We start from the raw sequence: 19680 nt of genomic DNA, 5'->3' as shown, positions 1-19680 counted from the left end.
ATTCTCCACATAGCAGCCACAATGAACTTTTACAAAGTAAATCAGATCATGTCTCTCTTCCATTTAACCACAGTTAGAATAAAATTCAATATCTTTACCTGAACCTATAAGTCAGCGGTTCTCAACCTGTGGGTCAAGACCCCTTTGGGGGTCGAACGATCCTTTCACAGGGGTTGCCTAAGACCATCGGAAAACACATATATAATTACATATTGTTTTTGTGATGAATCACTATGCTTTAATTATGTTCAATTTGTAACAATGAAAATACATCCTGCATATCAGATATTTACATTACGATTCATAACAGTAGCAAAATTACAGTTATGAAGTAGCAACGAAAATAATTTTATGGTTGGGGTCAGCACAACATGAGGAACTGTATTAAGGGGTCGCGGCATGAGGAAGGTTGAGAACCACTGCTGTAAGTGCTGGCCCACTATACCAAATTCATCACCTACCCTTCTACATCACTATCTTCACTCCAAACACACTGGCCTTCTTTCTATAAATAAGCCACACCTGTTTCCATAACAGGGTCTTTGTATTGTTTTCCCTCAGCCTAGAAAACCCTAGATATTCACTTTTCTTGCTTCTTGTTATTTTGGTCTTAGCTCAAAAGTCACCTAGCATACTCTGACTACAGTCAAAAGTAGCAGTCCTACTCACACCTTCTATGAATTTGTTTTATGTGAATTTTTATGCAAATTAATCCACTACACTGTTTACAGTCCAGAGCCTGATCATCTCTTCTGAGAGCACTTATAATACTGACATTCTGGTCCTGGAAAGCTGAAAACCAGGATGTAGACCAGCCGTGGGCAAACTACGGCCCGCAGGCCGGATCCGGCCCTTTTGAAATGAATAAAACTATTGAAAAAAAAGACCGTACCCTTTTTTTTTTCCTTTTTTTTTTATTATTATTAGTTAAGGTATTACAAATGTGTCCTCATCCAGACCGTACCCTTTTATGTAATGATGTTTACTTTGAATTAATATTAGTTCACACAAACACTCCATCCATGCTTTTGTTCCAGCCCTCCGGTCCAGTTTAAGAACCCATTGTGGCCCTCGAGTCAAAAAGTTTGCCCACCCCGATCTAGACAGTGGGGGGGCTCTGAGAAAATATAATACTCAGTTCAAAGTCAGAAGCTGCACACTCATCTTTTTCTTTTTAGCATCCAACAGAAATTTTCTTTTCTCTTTTAGGTATAAAAATTTTTAAACAAAGCCATCGTTAATCTTTTTGAAATTTTTTCTAATATATCCATTTATGCTTCTATTTTAAAAACAATATCAAGCCTCTAGACCAGTGATGGCGAACCTATGACACATGTGTCAGAGGTGACACGCGAACTCATTTTTTTGGTTGATTTTTCTTTGTTAAATGGCATTTAAATATATAAAATAAATATCAGAAATATAAATCTTTGTTTTACTATGGTTGCAAATATCAAAAAATTTCTATATGTGACACGGCACCAGAGTTAAGTTAGGGTTTTTCAAAATGCTGACACGCCGAGCTCAAAAGGTTCGCCATCACTGGTCTAGACTCTGTCATTACTTTTTATTTGTCTTAAAGAAATCACCAGTTTTTTTTACCACCAAGCCTTACTCTATAATACATGACTTACTGTCTATCAAGTAAAGAAAACATCTAATCATAATGGGACTGGGGATCCAAGATCTGTTTTCCAAGATGAGAAACTGGCTTACAAGTAGAAAAATAAAGGTAGATATAAGGGCATTTTTGGAGATGGAGATGTCTATAATACCAACAATTTCAACAAATACCTTACTGAATGATAATAAAAAATCAAGAAAACTTGCTAATACTACTTAATTCTTCAAAAGTAAAAGACTGAAGTGATAAGAATGAAGTGAAGGGAGTTCTTTGTTATTAGTCTGAATACTCTTTGAGGGCAAGGGACTTGCACCCAGAGCATCCTGTGTTGTGCCTGGCACATAGAAGGTGTTCATAAATATCTGGCAAATAAAGAAATTAGTAAAATAATTCTAGAGATATAAAAGGACTTAATGAACATCCAAATGATTTTGTTTTACAGATTAGGAAAACGAACCCCAAAGCAGCTTAGTGGCTTGTGCAATGTAATATAGTATACACAGGAGGCCAGGAGCAGAGCTTAGACCAAAACCCAAGCTATTCTACTATCTGCCTATAGTTACATTGAAAAATGCAGGTGCTGGGCTCAAGAATTTCAACGTGGGTAAATGAAAGATAATGCATTAGTGAAAAATAGTCAAACTATAATTAAGGACATTTGAGTTCAATAATGATTTGAAATGTAAAAAGAAAAGAAATTGATGAGGCACAATAGTTACCCAATTTGAAGAGTCCAAATGGACCAAACAAATTCTTTTCTCCATTATCAGAAAGGATACTGAAAACAAACCAGAAAACACATGTAACACTGACATCCTCCAACGTAGCTTTAAAGTCTTACCTAACCAAATTAAGTCAACTGTCAAACTACCTAATTCCAACAGAAGTAAAGTAGTTATACAAACTGGATTCACCCCTAAGTACACAGGGTTACAAAGACAAATTTGGAACTCTATTTGTTCTTGGCCCTCTATAACCTTTACTTCCTTTCAATTCAATCAAAACTTTACTGATTAAAACTGTACAGACATGATTTACTCTGATCCTTAAGATGAAAAAAGGTTTCTTTATTTCCTAAAAACCCTTTCCTTCAAAAAACAAAGATTCATCTTATCAGCCTAATCAAATTATTATCAAACTAGAGGCCCAATGCACGAAATTCGTGCAAGGGGCTCGGCCCTCGCAGCTGCAGTGGGTTTGCCTCGGTCCTCACAGCCCTGGCTTCATCCAGAAGGTCATCTGAAGGTCATCCAGAAGGATGTCCAGAAGGTCATTCAGTTATCCAATCTAATTAGCACATTACGCTTTTATTATTATAGAAGATAAAGTATCCATTTTGAGAGAGGCCTATAGATTATTTAAATTTTATTCCCCACCTATAAAGTAGTAGACTCACAAGCAAAGATACTTTTTTAAACTTTTTAAAAAACTGATTTGAGAGAGAGGGAGAAAAAGTCAATCAACCATAAAAAATATTCTTTGAATGCAATTTGGATATCCAGTCCCATGTTGAACTACCAGCCTCACTACTACAGATTTCTTTTGAATGACTTTCCAATCATTTGATTTGAATAGAGAGAAAATGTTTCTGGCCTTAAAGAGCCAGGAAAAGACTCGACTTATAATTAAAAGAAAAACTGCTCATATTTTCAAGAACTGAGAAATTCTCAATATATAAATTTTCCTCCTTTAAAAAATGTACTACCATCTTTTACAGAAGATATTGATAGAAAATATATTTTGCCTTTAATAGCAAGTCACTTTGAAGTCACAAAAATTAGATGAGTATTAGATGAACAAAAACTCAGTAAAGTCAATTTTACAAATCTAGAATAGTCAGGTATTCAAACAAAAAAGGGAAGCTTTGGACTCTAAACACAAATTCACTTCAAATACTAAATACTTACAGAACTCATAAATAAATTCACTGTTAGCGGATTGAGTCTTCCAAGTTCCAAAATGTGGGTAAGAGTTACCACTACCACTTTATCTTTATTGCCAGAGATAGTGACTTGAAGAAATGTTAAAAAAAAAAAAAAAAAAAAGAACTTAGAAAGGTCAACATTTTATTGGGTCTTCCAAAATCAATTCTTTGCAGCAAGAGAGGACATCATTTAAATAAACTGTTAGACTAAGAATAGAACAAATCAATATATTCTTAAGCTTTTGTAGTCCTCAGGACCTGAACTCTAGCGCAAGCTTTGTAGATACTTTCCGAAATCTGAGCTTGCCTTATTTCTTTCCTTCCATCCCTCCCTTCCTTTCTTTCCTCACCTGAGGAAAGATCTTTAGAGAGAGAGGAAGGGACAGAGAGACAAACATTGATGTGATAGAGAAATATCAATCCCTTGCCTCCTGTACATGCCCCAACTGCACAGGATCGAACTTTCAACCTAGGTATGTGCCCTAACAGGGAATCAAACCCTCAACATTTTGGTGCACAGGATGACGCTCCAACCAACTGAGCAACCTGGCCAGGGCTGAGTTTTCTCATCTGTAAATTGAGGGCAACTGTCCAAGAATCTCTAAGGTCCCTTCCAGAGCTACAGTTTTATGCCCCCTTGGAAATACTGTTAAAATTATACCTGCCTCTCTTCATGTATGCTTTTTAAAAACTAAAAACAATACTATAGCATACATAATTCAAAATTATAGACACCCAAATCCAGACATCAAATCCTAAAGATAACCACTATTTTCCTTTCTAGTCTCAGAAACATACAAAAACCACAGAAAACCAAAAAGGGGGGCACATACCAGCAAACTATCTCTTATATTTCCTTGTAGGCACACATACACCTTATTTTTTCTAAAGTTCGCAAAGAATTCTAGTGTACACTAATGTGTGGTTTTCAGGATTTTCCTACTGCAAGCAATGTAGCAAACAGGTACATCTATAGTAATAAAAGAGTAATACGCTAATTAGACCAGGAGACCTTCTGGAGACCTTCAAGACAAAGCCAGGGGCGTGGCCAGCCTGCAAATGGCCCTCAGCCCCTCACCCAGGCTGGCCACACCCCCTAGCAGGGACCCCCACACCAATGGGGGCGTGGCTGGCCTGCAAACCACCCCAGGCCCCTTGCCCAGGCCGGCCCCGCCCCCGCAATGGGACCCCCACCCTGATCCAGAACTCCCTTCAAGAGCAGACCAACTGGCCCCCACCCATGCACCAGGCCTCTATCTATACTAATATAAGGGCAATATGCTAATTAGAACAGGAGACCTTCTGGATGTCCTTCCAGACAAAGCCAGGGTGGCAAGGCCGAGGCAGAGGTGGTTAGGGCTGATCAGGCCAGTAGGGGAGGGCAGTTAGGGGCAAGTAGGCCAATGGGGGGGCAGTTGGGGGTGAGCAGGCCGGCAGTGGGGGGCAGTTGGGGTGATCAGACCAGCAGGGGGGGCAATTGGGTTGAGCAGGCCAGCGGGGGGGGGGGGCAGTTGAGGGTGAGAAGGCTGGCAGGCAGAGTGGTTAGGGGCGAGAAGGCAGGTAAGCAGGTCCCCCAAGGGGTCCCAGATTGGAGAGGGTGCAGGCTGGGCTAAGGGACACCCCCCACCCCCGCACGAATTTTGTGCACCTGGCCACTAGTCTAAAAATAAGTGCAAGCAAGACCAAGAACCTGTGCATTATTTATTTTGATAGATATTAGCAAAATGCCCTACAAAATGTTGTTCCAATGATACATATTCCCCACATAAGTGCCTGATTTCCCACACTTGAGCATCTACTATCTTTATACATGCTTTTCATCCCCTGTGACTAGAGAGACATAAACAAATCTTTACGCAGAAGAGCCAGTAAGACTAGGCAAAAAAGGAGAAAAAAAGGCCAGAAATTTGTCTTTCATTAATTAACTGGAAAAACTCCAGTCAAAAATATACCAGAAATGTTATGTGGTACTTGTCTGTGTACAAGATTTACATATAGTTGTTTCCTTCAGATGTTTGTAAAAGAAGATATTGATAGAAAATAATTCTGGGGGTGTGGAGAGGAAACACAAGGAGAGTAGGTGAGCAACTTGTATTGCAGATTTTATAATTCCAAGGAGACTCAGTTCTGTCTTAGATCAAGATATGTATTAATGCCGGGACCGGTTTGGCTCAGTGGATAGAGCGTCGGCCTGCGGACTGAGGGGTCCTGGGTTCGATTCCGGTCAAGGGCGTGTACCTGGGTTGCGGGCATATCCCCAGTGGGGGATGTGCAGGAGGCAGCTGGTCGATGTTTCTCTCTCATCGATGTTTCTAACTCTCTGTCTCTCTCCCTTCCTCTCTGTAAAAAAATCATTAAAATATATTTTTAAAAAAAGATATGTATTAATAACATGTATGAATAAATTCCTCTACATATAATCTGGCCACTTTTATCCAGAGATGATTATCAGCACAGTAAAAAGTCAACTCAGTTCCTTATCTTATCACTGACAAAGGATTCCTATTCAGCTTTTTACCCCAAAATTAATTGGAATAGTGCATGATTCCAGAGGTTATAAAAGTGTTAATAAAGCACATAGGAAGCAACTCTTGCTATATTTTAAAAGTGTTTTTTATTTAACAACTGGAATAATGCCTAGCAAGCTGTACTCAATAAGTAACTGTTAATTAAGTTGCTCACACTATCCACTTTGAAAATTACCATATTCATTTAACAGTATTTGCAAAGGACATCAGGCAACTCTAGGAATATATGTGTCTGTATGTGTATGAGCATGAGTATGTATGTGTGTATGTATGGGAGACTACATTAAGTTTCTAAAAATAAAATAAATATAGACAAACGTTCTCTTTTTACTGTCCTACAATTTGCTATTACAGCTGACCCTTGCACAACATGGCTTTGAATCTCATGGGTCCACTTATAAGCAGAACGTTTTCAATAACTATACAGTTGGCCCTCTGTATCCCCAGGTTTCACATCCCTAGATTCTGTGGATGCAGAGAGCCAAGTCTATGTACTGCTCTACACCATTTTATGTAAGGAATTTGAGCATCCTGAGATTTTGGTTTCTACCCACGAGGGTCCTGGAACTAATCCCCCACAGATACTGAGGGATGACTGTAGTTAAGTTTTTGGGGAGTCAAACTTATATATGGATTTTTGACTATGCGGGGATCAGTGCCAATGCATTCATTGACTCTTGTATGTGCCCTAACACCACATTGTTCAATGGTCAATTGTATAAGTATTTACTATATCTTCAGTTGTAGTATGTTATATATGTGGAAAAAAATTTTAATTTATAATCAGGGAAATGTAGTATATTTAATGCAGTATGTTTGTTTCCAGCAAAAGCTCCGTCTAATTTTATAAGAAACGTGGGGAAATACAATTTAGGAACACTCAATATGAGATTATTCCTAATACATTATTTCTTCTCCTCATCCAAGTAAACCAACCAACCATATCCAGCACTAATTCTCTTAAGAAAACTGCCCCCAATTTCTTCTATTATCAGGGGATCAATTTAAGAAACTCACAATTTTAAGCATCTATAGGAAGCACTCAGAATCAAGGCAATCCTTATATATACCTACACATAAAACTAACCAACCACAGAAAGTCCTATGTTGAGGGCCAGGAGCATCTCTTTTATTGATTTTTTTTTTTGAGAGAGAGAGATAGAGATAGAGAGATACAGAGATATAGAGAGAAATAGAGATAGATACACTGATTTGTTGTTCCATTTATTTATGCATTCATTGACTCTTGTATGTGCCCTGACTGTAGGTCATACCCACAACCTTGGTGTAATGGGATGACGCTCTAACCAACTTAGCTACTGGCCAGGGCTAGAAGCATCTCTTTTAAAATGAATTGCCCTTGCCCTAGCCGGTTTTGCTCAGTGGATAGACAGTTGGCCTGGGGACTGAAGGGTCCTGGATTCAATTCCGGTCAAGGGCACATGCCCGGCTTGTGGACTCCATCCCCAGTAGAGGCGTGCAGGAGGCAGCCAATCAATTATTCTTTTTCATCATTGATGTTTCTCTCCCTCTCCCTTCCTCTCTAAAACCAATAAAAATATATTTTTAAAATTTTTAAAAAATAAAATGAGTGGTCTTCTCAACCCTTGTTCTGATTACATAACAAATGATCAATGGGACCCAATGCCAAACACTGGACTCAGAGCACATAATTCCAACAAGGCATCAACTGGGAAAGGGAGTGGGGAATGGGACTAAATGGGACACAAAGTTAGATAAACGAGTTATTTGGCAAGGGTCCAGCCTATGACATTATCAAAAAGTCATGTGGGAGGTCCCTAAATTCTAATACTAATAAAGAAACCCTTACCTGTAGGCATATGATTTGAATAGGCCCTTTAAGATTGATTGATTGCAGCTGAAGAAAAAGTCGTCTAAGGTGCTAGCAAATTCTACTGAATGGAGTTCAATGTCCTGTCTACCAGACTGAATTCCACATATTTGTAGATCAAAATTTTAGGTTAGGAATTTTCAAATAAAAATTATAAACCAAAGAAAAACAAATATTCCAATCACATAAAGTGGTGGGCCTCAAACTAAAATGAAATAATTACGTCCTTCAATACAATCCACTGTTTCCAAGACACACAATCTGTTTCTTGGACTTGAGACTGGTATTAGGTGGCAGTGGATGAAGAAGAAAATAACGACTACTTGAAATTAATCCAAAAATCAAATCTAAAAACATCCAATTAAACACTGAGCTAGCACAAAAACAAACTAAAACAGTATTTGGTTGGGTTCCCATGTTACATGGCAAGCTACTATGACATAAAAGAAAATAATGGTTCATGATTGGCTATAGACAGTCTGGTAACCAAGGTGCATATTTATGGTTTATAGCCCATACTTGCCACAACAGTTTATCCAATCCAATCATGTAATGCAAATAACTTCCAAAAATAAGTACTTGGGGGGGGGGGGGTTCCATTGTATGAGTTTTGTGGGGAGGTTTTGGTATGAGTTTTTAATGAGCATGTACTCCATACAAGACATAGTAGTCAAGGCACAGTCCAGAGGAATGGATGTGTCTTAGTCTAATGCTGCATAAAACTACTAAAACTTAATGTCCAATGTCCTTGAGAATTCCACATAATTAACCCAATCACTTCTATAAATATTGCACACCTATAAACTTTGACTTTATAACTGATGTTAAATTTAGCCAATTCAAAGCCTATATTATAAAAGGCCTGTGGCCATAACGCTGCAACGACCAGCGACCAGACTCGCCAGGAGGTGCAATGACGGGTCCCACAGCGCCGCAGGACACTGGGTCTCGCGCGATTTCGCGTGCTGGGCCTCTAGTATCTTTATATTATGTTGGCAATAAAGATGATAGTTATCCTCCTTAGTCTAGAGTGAAAGTATGATCTTTATTTCAATTCCTACCATAATTGAAGATGAAAACTTATTTAAAAAGAAAATTTTAAAATACTGTATATATCTACAGTGAAGTCATTCACAATTTATTACAGGGAAAAAAACTAGTGTTCACTATCCAATTTGTAAATTCTTCAGATCCTATGTTGCCTCTCTGTCTTCAAATAGTGATAACCAAGTAGAAAGAGAATAAAGTTAAACCCACCCATTCTCTTATTTGTAAGCTTGGTCAAAGAATTGGTGATAAAGTTGAGAAGAATTTCTTAAAATGAGGTTTTAGCATTATGAAAAGTTTTAATCATAATGTTAAAAGACTATAGGAGAAAAGCACCCACAAAACTCCCAGATAAACTTTGAATGCATTTTTTAAACAATTTTTATGTATTGTAAAATTTCTTTTGTATGAAATTAGAGTCTATGAATTTTGACAAAATTCACATGTAACCACCACCACAATCAAAATAATAAAAGTTTTTGTGTGAATTTTAGGACAATAACCACAAATAAGAGTTATCTACAGGGCTTACATCAAGCCCTGGCCTGTTTGCTCAGTGGTTAGAATGTTGACCCAAGACAGAAGGGTCTCAGGTTCAAGTCCCAATCAAGGGCACATACCTCGGTTGCAAGTCTGCTCCTGCCCCGGATCAGTGCCAGTGCAGGAGGCAACCAGTCAATGTGTCTTTCTCACATTGATGTTTCTCTCTCTCTCCTCTCCTCCCTCCTTTTCACTCTCTCTAAAAATCAGTGGAAAAAATATCCTCCAGTGAGGATTTAAAATAAATAAATAAATAAATATCTTACATTAAAAAATTTCTACCAAATACAAGCAGATAACACAGGACCTAAAAATTTAAACAAGGATTTACTGAAAATAGAGAAATACTGGACTCTACTTTAACTCCTGCCTTCTAGCCAATCCAAATCACTACAATCACCCCCATTCCTTTAACTCCCATGGCAACAGTTACTATGTACAAGCGTTTCTCTTCTGTACCACAGACTAACTTCCTACTACGAGATATTTCATGGCTATCAAAGGCATATCAAACTCATCAAGTCCAAAATGGAAGCCCATCTCTCTCCACCCCCAAAACTTGTCTTCCATAAACCTACCATTCACCCAAGTACTCAAACTAGAAACCTTAGTGTTAGCCTTAACTCCCCACTCTCCCTCACTGCCCCACACCTCTACTTCCTACCCCCCAATTTAGTCAATCATGTCTTGTCAATTTTACCTCAGAAATACATCCCAATAAACCATTCCTCTTGATCCCCACAATCAACAATCAACTTAATCAGTTCAGGACATTAGTACACTGCAGTATTACCTTAATTAATGCAAAACTTTCTTGTTTTATTCCTACAGAGTAAGCTGGTTGTTTTTTTTTTTCACTGCAGCATCTTTGCATACAGTGTTTCCTCTACCCAGAATGCCTTTTCTTCATCTTTGTAAACATCTACTCTAATCACTCCAAGTAAAATTAAATGCTTCCTCATCGCTTTCAATGTGTAAATCTCTTGCTTTTGTAATTATTGTCTTATTGAGTGTCCTAGGAGGGCCCTTACCTGTGTTATATTCACCTTGTAAGCCTGGTGTCTAGGCAGTGTCCAGCAAATAGTAGATTACCCGTACTTAATAAATGTGTAAAAAATGAGTAAGTGAATGTATCATGACCCAGATAAAATGATTTCCCTTTGCTAAGATTCTATGCTTACCAAGTGATCTTTTGCTTAGTCCAACACAGTAGTGTATAATTGCAGGCAAGTTACTAAAAACCTCTCTGTGCCTCAAACTCATTACCTGTAAAATACAGGTAAGAATACCTCTCCCATAAGGTTACTGTGAGGAATAAATGAGTTAAATACATGCAAAATGCTTAGAGCAGTAAGTGCTCAGTAAACATTACCTATTGTTATTAGTTTTTTAATAATATCCAGTGCTAGGAGGGGAATGTACTGAGCAGACACATGTTTTCTTGGTCATGGAAAAGACCATCCCTCAACATATATGAATAAAGTGATATTCTGGTTTATCTGTCAGCCCCTTGCAGTTTGGTTAGCTACCTTTCCACAAGACCAATCAACTCTGGTGACGATGAAGAAATGGAGTGGATCCTGTATCTTGAAGACCACATTCATCAAATTGACAGCATCCTGAGAGGGCTTGTAAGAAGAGCTAGCTGGTCACCTATGACACCTTAGCTAATGTTTTCTCTAAAAGGCAACATTTGGTCAAATATAGTACAGCCCTAACCGGTTTGGCTCAGTGGATAGAGCGTCGGCCTGAGGACTGAAAGGTCCCAGGTTCGATTCCGGTCAAGGGCATGTACCTTGGTTGCGGGCACATCCCCAGTAGGGGGTGTGCAGGAGGCAGCTAGTCAATGTTTCTCTCTCATGGATGTTTCTAACTCTCTATCCCTCTCCCTCCTCTCTGTAAAAAATCAATAAAATATATTTTTAAAAAATATATAGTACAATTTAGTGAAAAGAATGTGATGCTATAAGGGAGATGCTTAAAGTATGCCACTAATTAGCTTTGAATATGATTGTGTGCTTTAAAGAGAAAGTCTCTGAGTTTTAAAAAGTACTAGCCAGCTCTCAATTATCCACACTAAAGGAGGTGAAAAATGGCATAATTCAAATTGTATCTGGGCTGAACTAATAATAAAATGTATTTACATAGCTTGACCATACATTGACAACATCATGGGAGTGAATTAAACATAAAAGAAGGAAGCCAGCATGAGATAAATTCCTACAGATAATTTACATGATGATAATTTAAAACTGAGTATTATTATATAATTCCTCTCAACCTCACAGCATCCTCTTGAGGCTCAATCTTAGCTATGAAATTCTTTCAAACGAAAATCTCTAAATGTCACTTCGAAATAAAGGATGAGAAGTGAGTTTTTAAAGGTGAATCAATCTAGACCTCAGAAGCCATGAGAGAATCATCCACTTGAGGACTTTTGCTCCCACAAATGTGGAAATGCATTATTGTGCCTAACGAGCCAGAAGTGAGTATCAGCCTAACTACAGGCCAATTTATTTCATAAAATCAAGGTATTTTTGAAAGGTTATGTAACAATTTCAGTGCCAGAAAGTATTTCGGTGACCACCTTGTCTAAACCCTTTAATTTTATAGAAGAAATTGAGATCCACAAAAGTTGCAACATGTCTGTCAAACTACAAAGTAAAATAAATATTTAAGTATTAGGAAGTTCCTATAATTGACATACAGCACTGTTTTAGTTTTAGGTGTAAAATAGATGATTTGATATATGTATATAAATTGCAAAATAATTACCACAATAGGTTCAGTTAACATCCATTACCACACATAATTATAAAAAAACATTTTTTCCTTGTGATAAGAAATTTTAAGGGCTACAGGAAGCTCATTATTTAAATAATTCACTTAAATAAACAAGCTATATTTCATGTAAATAGACACTTTAATGTATTCAATTTAATTAAACTGGGCCACATCTATATATCTGCTTTATTTTATAGATCCATACTGTACAACTTCAGATGTCCTAATAATAAAATTGGTTCTCTGGGATATCACTTCAATCCTGTACATTCTCTCCACCACACCATAACAACCATCATCTTTTCCCATTAGTCTACTACTTGTGAGCTCATATGTACAACCATGTGTCTTTTATTTTTTCCATGTGTCTTCCTCAAATTTGTTCATACCATTCCTAAAGCCAGGAATGTTCTCCTACCTCCTATTTGAATATCAAGGTCAAGTTGCACCTTGCCCTTGAAGCTTTTCCTAATCACCCCAGTTCACTCTGAATTCCTATAGTACTTATTGTTACTTTCTTGGCAGTTAGTAAATGTTACTTAGAATACCTTACCTGATAATTAACATAGGATGCCCAGTGTATATGTCTTTGTCTATCCCCCAAATTTTCTTTTGGTAGGTCTAATGAGACCTAGGAATAGGTACTTAAAAATCAAAACAAAACAGCTGATAGAAGAATAAAATTTCTTTTTCCCTTTATTAAAATATCCTTTAATGCTATTTAAATTGCCTTTTAACTATAAAAATACTTAAAGTTGGGAAAACATAGAACATTGCATACCCTTTAACAAAGAAATTCCTGATCAGTATATAATAACTTATTTATAAGGATGTTCATCATAGCATAATTTATACGAAAAACTGGAGAAAAGGAAGTTCATTAGTAGAGAACTGGCCAAATAAAATATGATGCATCTATACAACAGAATTCTACATAGTTACTTTAAAATATTATTTTTTAGTAACATGAAAGATTTTTATATTTTAACTAGAGGCCCGATGCACGAAATTCGTGCAAGGATAGGGTCCCTAGGCCTGGCCAGTGATCTGGGCTGATCTGTTGGGTCCCTTGGCTGGCCTGGAACCTGCAGGCTGGGGGCAGCTCCTGCATTGAGCATCTGCCCCTGGTGGTCAGTGTGTGTCATAGCAACCAGCTGTTCCACTGGTCGTTCTGCCATTCACTCAATTTGCCTATTAGGCTTTTATTATATAGAACTTTTTTCTTTATTTTCTTCTATTTTTTCATTACAGAATAAAAACAATCTTTTATTCTGAAAAAAAAGTGTAGATTTTGAAATTACACACAACTCTTTTTAAGAATTTGTGTGTAGCCCTGACTGGTTTGGCTCAGTGTATAGAGCATCAGCCTGCAGACTCAAGGGTCCCAGGTTCGATTCCAGTCAAGGGCATGTACCTTGGTTGTGGGCACATACCCAGTGGGGAGTGTGCAGGAGGCAGCTGATAGATGTTTCTCTCTCATCGATGTTTCTAACTCTCTATCTCTATCCCTTCCTCTCTGTGAAAAAGCAATAAAATATATATTTAAAAAAAGAATTTGTGTGTATTGTGTGCATTACTCACATTTACTATTATCACCACCACTTAAGAAGTGACACACTAGCTCATGAAGAGCAGTAGTCCCTAATGAAGTATCAAAGTATACATGCAATTAACTTCCCTGCTGTTTTCATGCTGTTTCTTCAAGGAAGAAGTTTCTCAAATAACTGACCAAAAACTTTCACTGAAGGAAGTTTCTCATCCTATATAATAAAAGGGTAATATGCAAATCGACCAAACAGTGGAACGACCCGTCACCATGATGCGCACTGACCACCAGGGGGCAGACACTCAATGCAGGAGCTGTCCCCTGGTGGTCAATGCGCTCCCACAGGGGGAGCACCACTCAGCCAGAAGCTGGGCTGATGGCTGGCAAGTGCAGCGGCCCGCCTCCACGGCAGCGCTAAGGATGTCTGACTGACAGCTCCCTTGTAGGGAGCAGGCGTAAGCCGTCAGTCAAACATCCCTCAAGGGCTCCAGGACTGCAAAAGGGTGCAAGCCAGGCTGAGGTACCCCTCAACCCCCAAGTGCACGAATATTGTGCACCGGGTCTCTAGTCTATATAGAATAGGTTTCCATAAGTGGTGACAGATGGCAGTAAGTCAAATCATCAAGACAAGTTATATTTCAAAGGTCAACCATCACCACTACCACCACATCATCAGGCCACCAAGGTATACAGGACAACCACTGTTTGATTTAATATCTCTGGTCAACAGATTTGAGTACTGGGGTAAACTAAGTGTCAATACATGCAAAGTCTAACACTAAGGCCCTGTGTGTCTTTGTGTTGACAGGATTTCAACTTCAATGCTCCCACAGACATTCCACTTCAGTTACTCATCCACACTCATACCTTAGCAAGGATCTCTTGGAATTTACTTTACAGATATCAACTTCTGAATTTTTCCCTCTGAACTCCTATTCCTTCTACCAAAAGGAAGGGAAGAAGGAAAGAGTCAAGATGAAAAAACATCAAGTGCAAAAGCCCAGAAAGGACCTAGTTGGGTATATTGGAAGAACAGAGGGAAAGCCAGTGCAGCTTTACATGGTGAACAAAGAAAACACTGTACAAGAACAGGCAAGGATCATATATATTTCAGAGGATCTAACAGGTCATGATAAAGATTTTGGATGTTGTTATTTTCATAAATTTGTCATTCCTATGATTAATAAATTTTATATAAATGAAACCTAAATCTATGTTTCAAACCTCATCTGCTCTTCCAAAACCCAGTGCAATAGATTCAAATTCCTGCCTGCTAGCCAGCCTCTCCTAAGTGTCAATACACGCAAAGTCTAACGTTATCTTTTTTCCAAAACCAGTTCCTCCTGTCTATTTTATATCTGCTAATAGACTGATAATTCGTTCAGACTTGATATCACAAAGCTAACTTTCATTACTTCCTAATGTCCACTGCCACTAGATATGGGCTCCACAGGTCCTCAAATCTCCAACCCACCCTTTTCTATTTTAGTCCCCTTGCCACTATCCTTGTTCACACTATCACCAATTCATGTTTAAATTACTGGAATAGGCTAACCAGTCATTTCCCCATCAAATTTACCCAATATGATGTCATTTAGTTACTTTTAAGACCACCAATAAGCAGGTAACATATAAATTTATTAACTCAAGTTCTGACTTCAAGCTCCACTCATATCATACTTAACATATTTATACTTAGCTTCATTCACATCTGAAATTTCACATGTCTAAAATTGAACTCCTAATTTCCGATCTTCCCTCCAAATCCCACACCTACTCCTCCTATTCCTCTATCCCCACCCCTATCTTAGTAAGTGGCACCTCTACCCATCCAATTGCTTGAGCCAGAAACCTGGGAATCATCCTTGACACCTTCTTCTCTCTCAACTCCCACATTCAATCTATAATTAAATGAATTATTTCTTTAACACACTTCTCAAATCCATCTACTTCTCTCCATCGCCTATGCCACTGAATCCCACCTGCACCGATTCTTTTTTTTTTTTCTTTTAAATATATCTGTATTGATTTTAGAGAGGAAGGGAGAGGGAGAGAGACATAGAAACCTCAATGATGCGAGAGAATCATTGATTCGCTGCCTCCTGCCACTGGGGATTGAGTCTGCAACCCTGGTATGTGCCCCTGACCAGAATCGACCCTGGGACCCTTCAGCAGGCTGACACTCTATCCACTGAGCCCAACCAGCTAGGGCTGCACAGATTCTTATTTAAGAAACAGCAGCCTAGGCATCAAAAATTTTAAAAGCTCCCCAGGTGATTTTAACATGCAGTTAAGGGTGAGAACCACTGCTCTACAGGTTCTGGATTCTCACTAACCTCTCTGACCTAATTTCTACCACTTTCTCCAGCCAACCTGGCCCTCCTCCTGGTCTCTTGAACTTGCAAGACACATACCGACATTCCTCATGGCTTTTGCCCTTGCTATACCCTCTGTATGGAGTTCTAATTCACTCCTTCACCTCCTATAGATATTTACTCAAATATTACAGTGATTTAGTGAGATGGTCCCTGGCCATTGTATCTAAAGCTGCAACCCCATCACCATCCCAACATTCCCTATCTCTCTCTCCAGCTTTATTTTTCTCCTTGGGACTTACCACTTTTTAATGTACCATATATTTTATTTATTTTGTTTATATACTTCATGAGAGCAGGTATTTTTATGTTTTGATCCTTAACTATATCCCTAGCACCCAGAATAGCATCTGACATGAGGTAATTAACATTTAACTCCACAGCAAGGCCTTCTCAGATTCCCCCAACTAAATTTAATTTCCCTATTATTCCCCTAATACTAACTTATTCTTTTCCTTCATAACATTTACAGTAATTTGTAATTATGTTTATTTGTTGAAGCTCCTTTCCTAGCCTGTAAATTCTATGAGAATAAGGATATTTGGTTTGGTTCACCATTATATGTATACACCATTCCTTATGATTACGTGGCACAGAGTAACTATTTTAAAAAGTAATCAATGGCCCTAGCTAGTCTGGCTCAGTGGATAGAGCATAGGCCTGAGGACTAAAGGGTCCTGGGTTTGATTCCAATCAAGGGCACATGCCTGGGTTGCGGGCCCAATTCCAGTAGAGGGTGTGCAGGAGGCAGCCGGTCAATGATTCTCTCTTATCATTGATGTTTCTCTCTCTCTTTCCCTCTCCCTTCCCCTCTGAAATCAATAAAAATATATTATTTTAAAAAGTAGTCAATGAATGAATTAATAAATGAATGAGGTCCAACACATTTTCTGAAAGACATCTGATCATGTTATTTTTGTCAACCAAAAACTTTCAAAGTCTCTCCATCACTTACCTTGGTAGAAAACCTTACATGTTCTGGGCCAATTTACTTTCTTGCCTTATTTCCCATTATCCCATATGTCTTTCTGCTTCAGCTATTCTACCCTGTTCATTATTTCTGGTGCACACCCAATACTAACAAGCACTGCATTTCCCCACCTCCACATTTTTGTTCAGGACATTCCTTCTGCCTGAAATCCCTTCCCATCTCTGCCAATTAAAATTCCAGCTTTCAAAATACCTATCCTTCAAAACCCAGCTCAAATGCAACCTTCAGAAAGACAGCCCTGACTCCCACCCCAACTCTCCCAACTGAATTATCTCTTCCTCTTCTAAATACCAAAATATAATACTGGTTTAAACCCCCTACTCTTTTCAGAACATATCCCTCCCCACCTTTCACAAAATCTTTTCTTTATAGTCACTTAAGAGATTTTTCTTGAAATGAAGTCAGATAACGTCATTACTCCCATCTCTGTCATAAACATATATAAATTAGGAAGGAGGGTTCTCTGTAACGACTAAAAGATACAAAGCTGGAATGGTCTGCCCTCCAATGCCTTTTCTGAAAAGGCAATATCTTTCCAAATGCAATTTTTGGAGCTCAGATTTCAACTGCTTACAAAAAATGTTATGCTGCCATGTGCCACTATGATGACATAAATTTCATAAGCTATATTAAAATGGTTAACCTCAGATTATCACATACTTGAAAGAATAGCTGGCTGAAAACCTGAATACCTTAAACTCTGCTGTCTGAAAACAATAATTACTAGAAGAACATATCTGTTCAATAAGAAATCTGCAACATTTTATGGTATTTTTAAAAATCCCATTCATTTATACATCATGTTAAGTGACGTTTAGTAACATCCTATTAACCCAGTAGAATTCTACCATGAAACACTTGTTATACCTCAAGTAACATATCTTTGTTTCTCTACCCACACCCCCCCATAAGGTTGTAGTCCCTAAAGTGCAGTCTGCATATCCCTGGTTGGAGGTCCCTTTCAAGAAGTTGGTGAAGTCAAAACTATTTTCATAATACTAAGACATTGCTTGCCTTTTCATTATATTGACATTTCCACTGGTGGTATAAAATCAATAATGGGTAAAACTGCTGATGCCTTAGCATAAATCAAGGTAATGGCATCAAACTGTACTAAAGTCATGTGTCTTTTACCACTACTTAACAAGTCAATTTCAGCCCTAGCTGGTTTGGCTCAGTGGATAGAACGTTCCCTGTGCACTGAAGGGTCCTGGGTTTGATTCCAGTTCGGGACGCATGCCCAGGTTGCAGGCTCAATCCCCAGTAGGGAGCGTGCAAGAAGCAGCCGATCAATGATTCTCTCTGATCATTGATGTTTCTATCTCTCTCTCTCTCTCCCTCTCCCTTCCTCTCTGAAATCAATAAAAATGTATTTAACAAAAAAAAAAAAATAAGTAAAAAGTCTATTTCACTTAAGAATGTTCCTGATGAAGCAATAAAAATTATTAATTTAATAATTCTAAAACCTTGAGTATGGGTCTTTATGGGGAGCCAATACAGGGTTAAGCCTCGGACTGACCTGTTGGCAAAGTCACAAACAAGTCTTCTTCCAAGTCTTAAAACAACCCAATTCAAGAGGTGGCCATGCGCTGTCATTTAAAAAATAAAAATGGGGGAATTTGCCGGAAGCCAGTCCACCCTTGCAGCTTGACACAGTCACTGCAGGGAAGAAACACCTGCACAGCTTACATTTCAAAGGACCTGGCATATATGGCATATGTTTGCTCCCCCTCTTAGTGCTATGTGTTTTAAACAGGACCACCTCCCCGAGAAAGGTTGTTTCCCCAGGTTAGGGATTAACAGGACTAAGGAAGAGAATAAATCAGTAAATCCCCCTAGTGTTGCAGAAATACCATGTACTACTTATGAAGAACTTGGACTAAGACTGTTGGCAATAAATTTGGGACTTGTTGGGCCCACATCCCCAGGGGGCTGCCCACCAGGGAAAGCACCAAAGCCTATACCCCTGGAGACCCACTGACACAGGGCAGTCCCAGGGAAGGCAAGCAGCGAGGCTGGGAGGACATAACCTTTACTGGGTAGGATAATCTCCTTCAGTCACTTCCTTGTAGCCTATCAGTAGAGCAGTGACCTTGGAATAGCCCTTGTAATGGAACACAGAGATTAACCTAGACAAGATTAAAATCAACAGAACTAGCCCTAACCGGTTTGGTTCAGGGGATAGAGCCTCGGCCTGCGGACTGAAGGGTCCCAGGTTCGATTCCGGTCAAGGGCATGTACCTTGGTTGTGGGCACATCCCCAGTAGGAGGTGTGCAGGAGGCAGTTGATCGATGTTTCTCTCTCATCAATGTTTCTAACTCTCTATTCCTCTCTGTAAAAAAATCAATTTTTAAAAATCAACAGAACTAGATAAAGGATTTTTGGCAAAGGTCAGATAAGAAACAAGGAACTGTAGAACGTTACCCAAAACATACCATGATGTGATTATAGAGGCATGCTTATAGGAT

At 38.6% G+C, this 19680-nt stretch overlaps 1 protein-coding gene across 2 annotated transcripts in view; it reads right to left on the bottom strand.

The window, feature by feature from the left end:
- Window positions 1-19680, bottom strand: part of SPOP (speckle type BTB/POZ protein) — a 71776-nt gene that overhangs the window by 41718 nt on the left and 10378 nt on the right. The window lies entirely within an intron of this gene.

The sequence above is a fragment of the Myotis nattereri genome, assembly GCF_964212035.1.
Source record: "Myotis nattereri genome assembly, chromosome: 16".
NCBI lineage: Eukaryota > Metazoa > Chordata > Mammalia > Chiroptera > Vespertilionidae > Myotis > Myotis nattereri.
The sequence above is the reverse complement of the archived record's forward strand: the minus strand, read 5'-3'. Positions and strand labels throughout refer to the sequence as shown.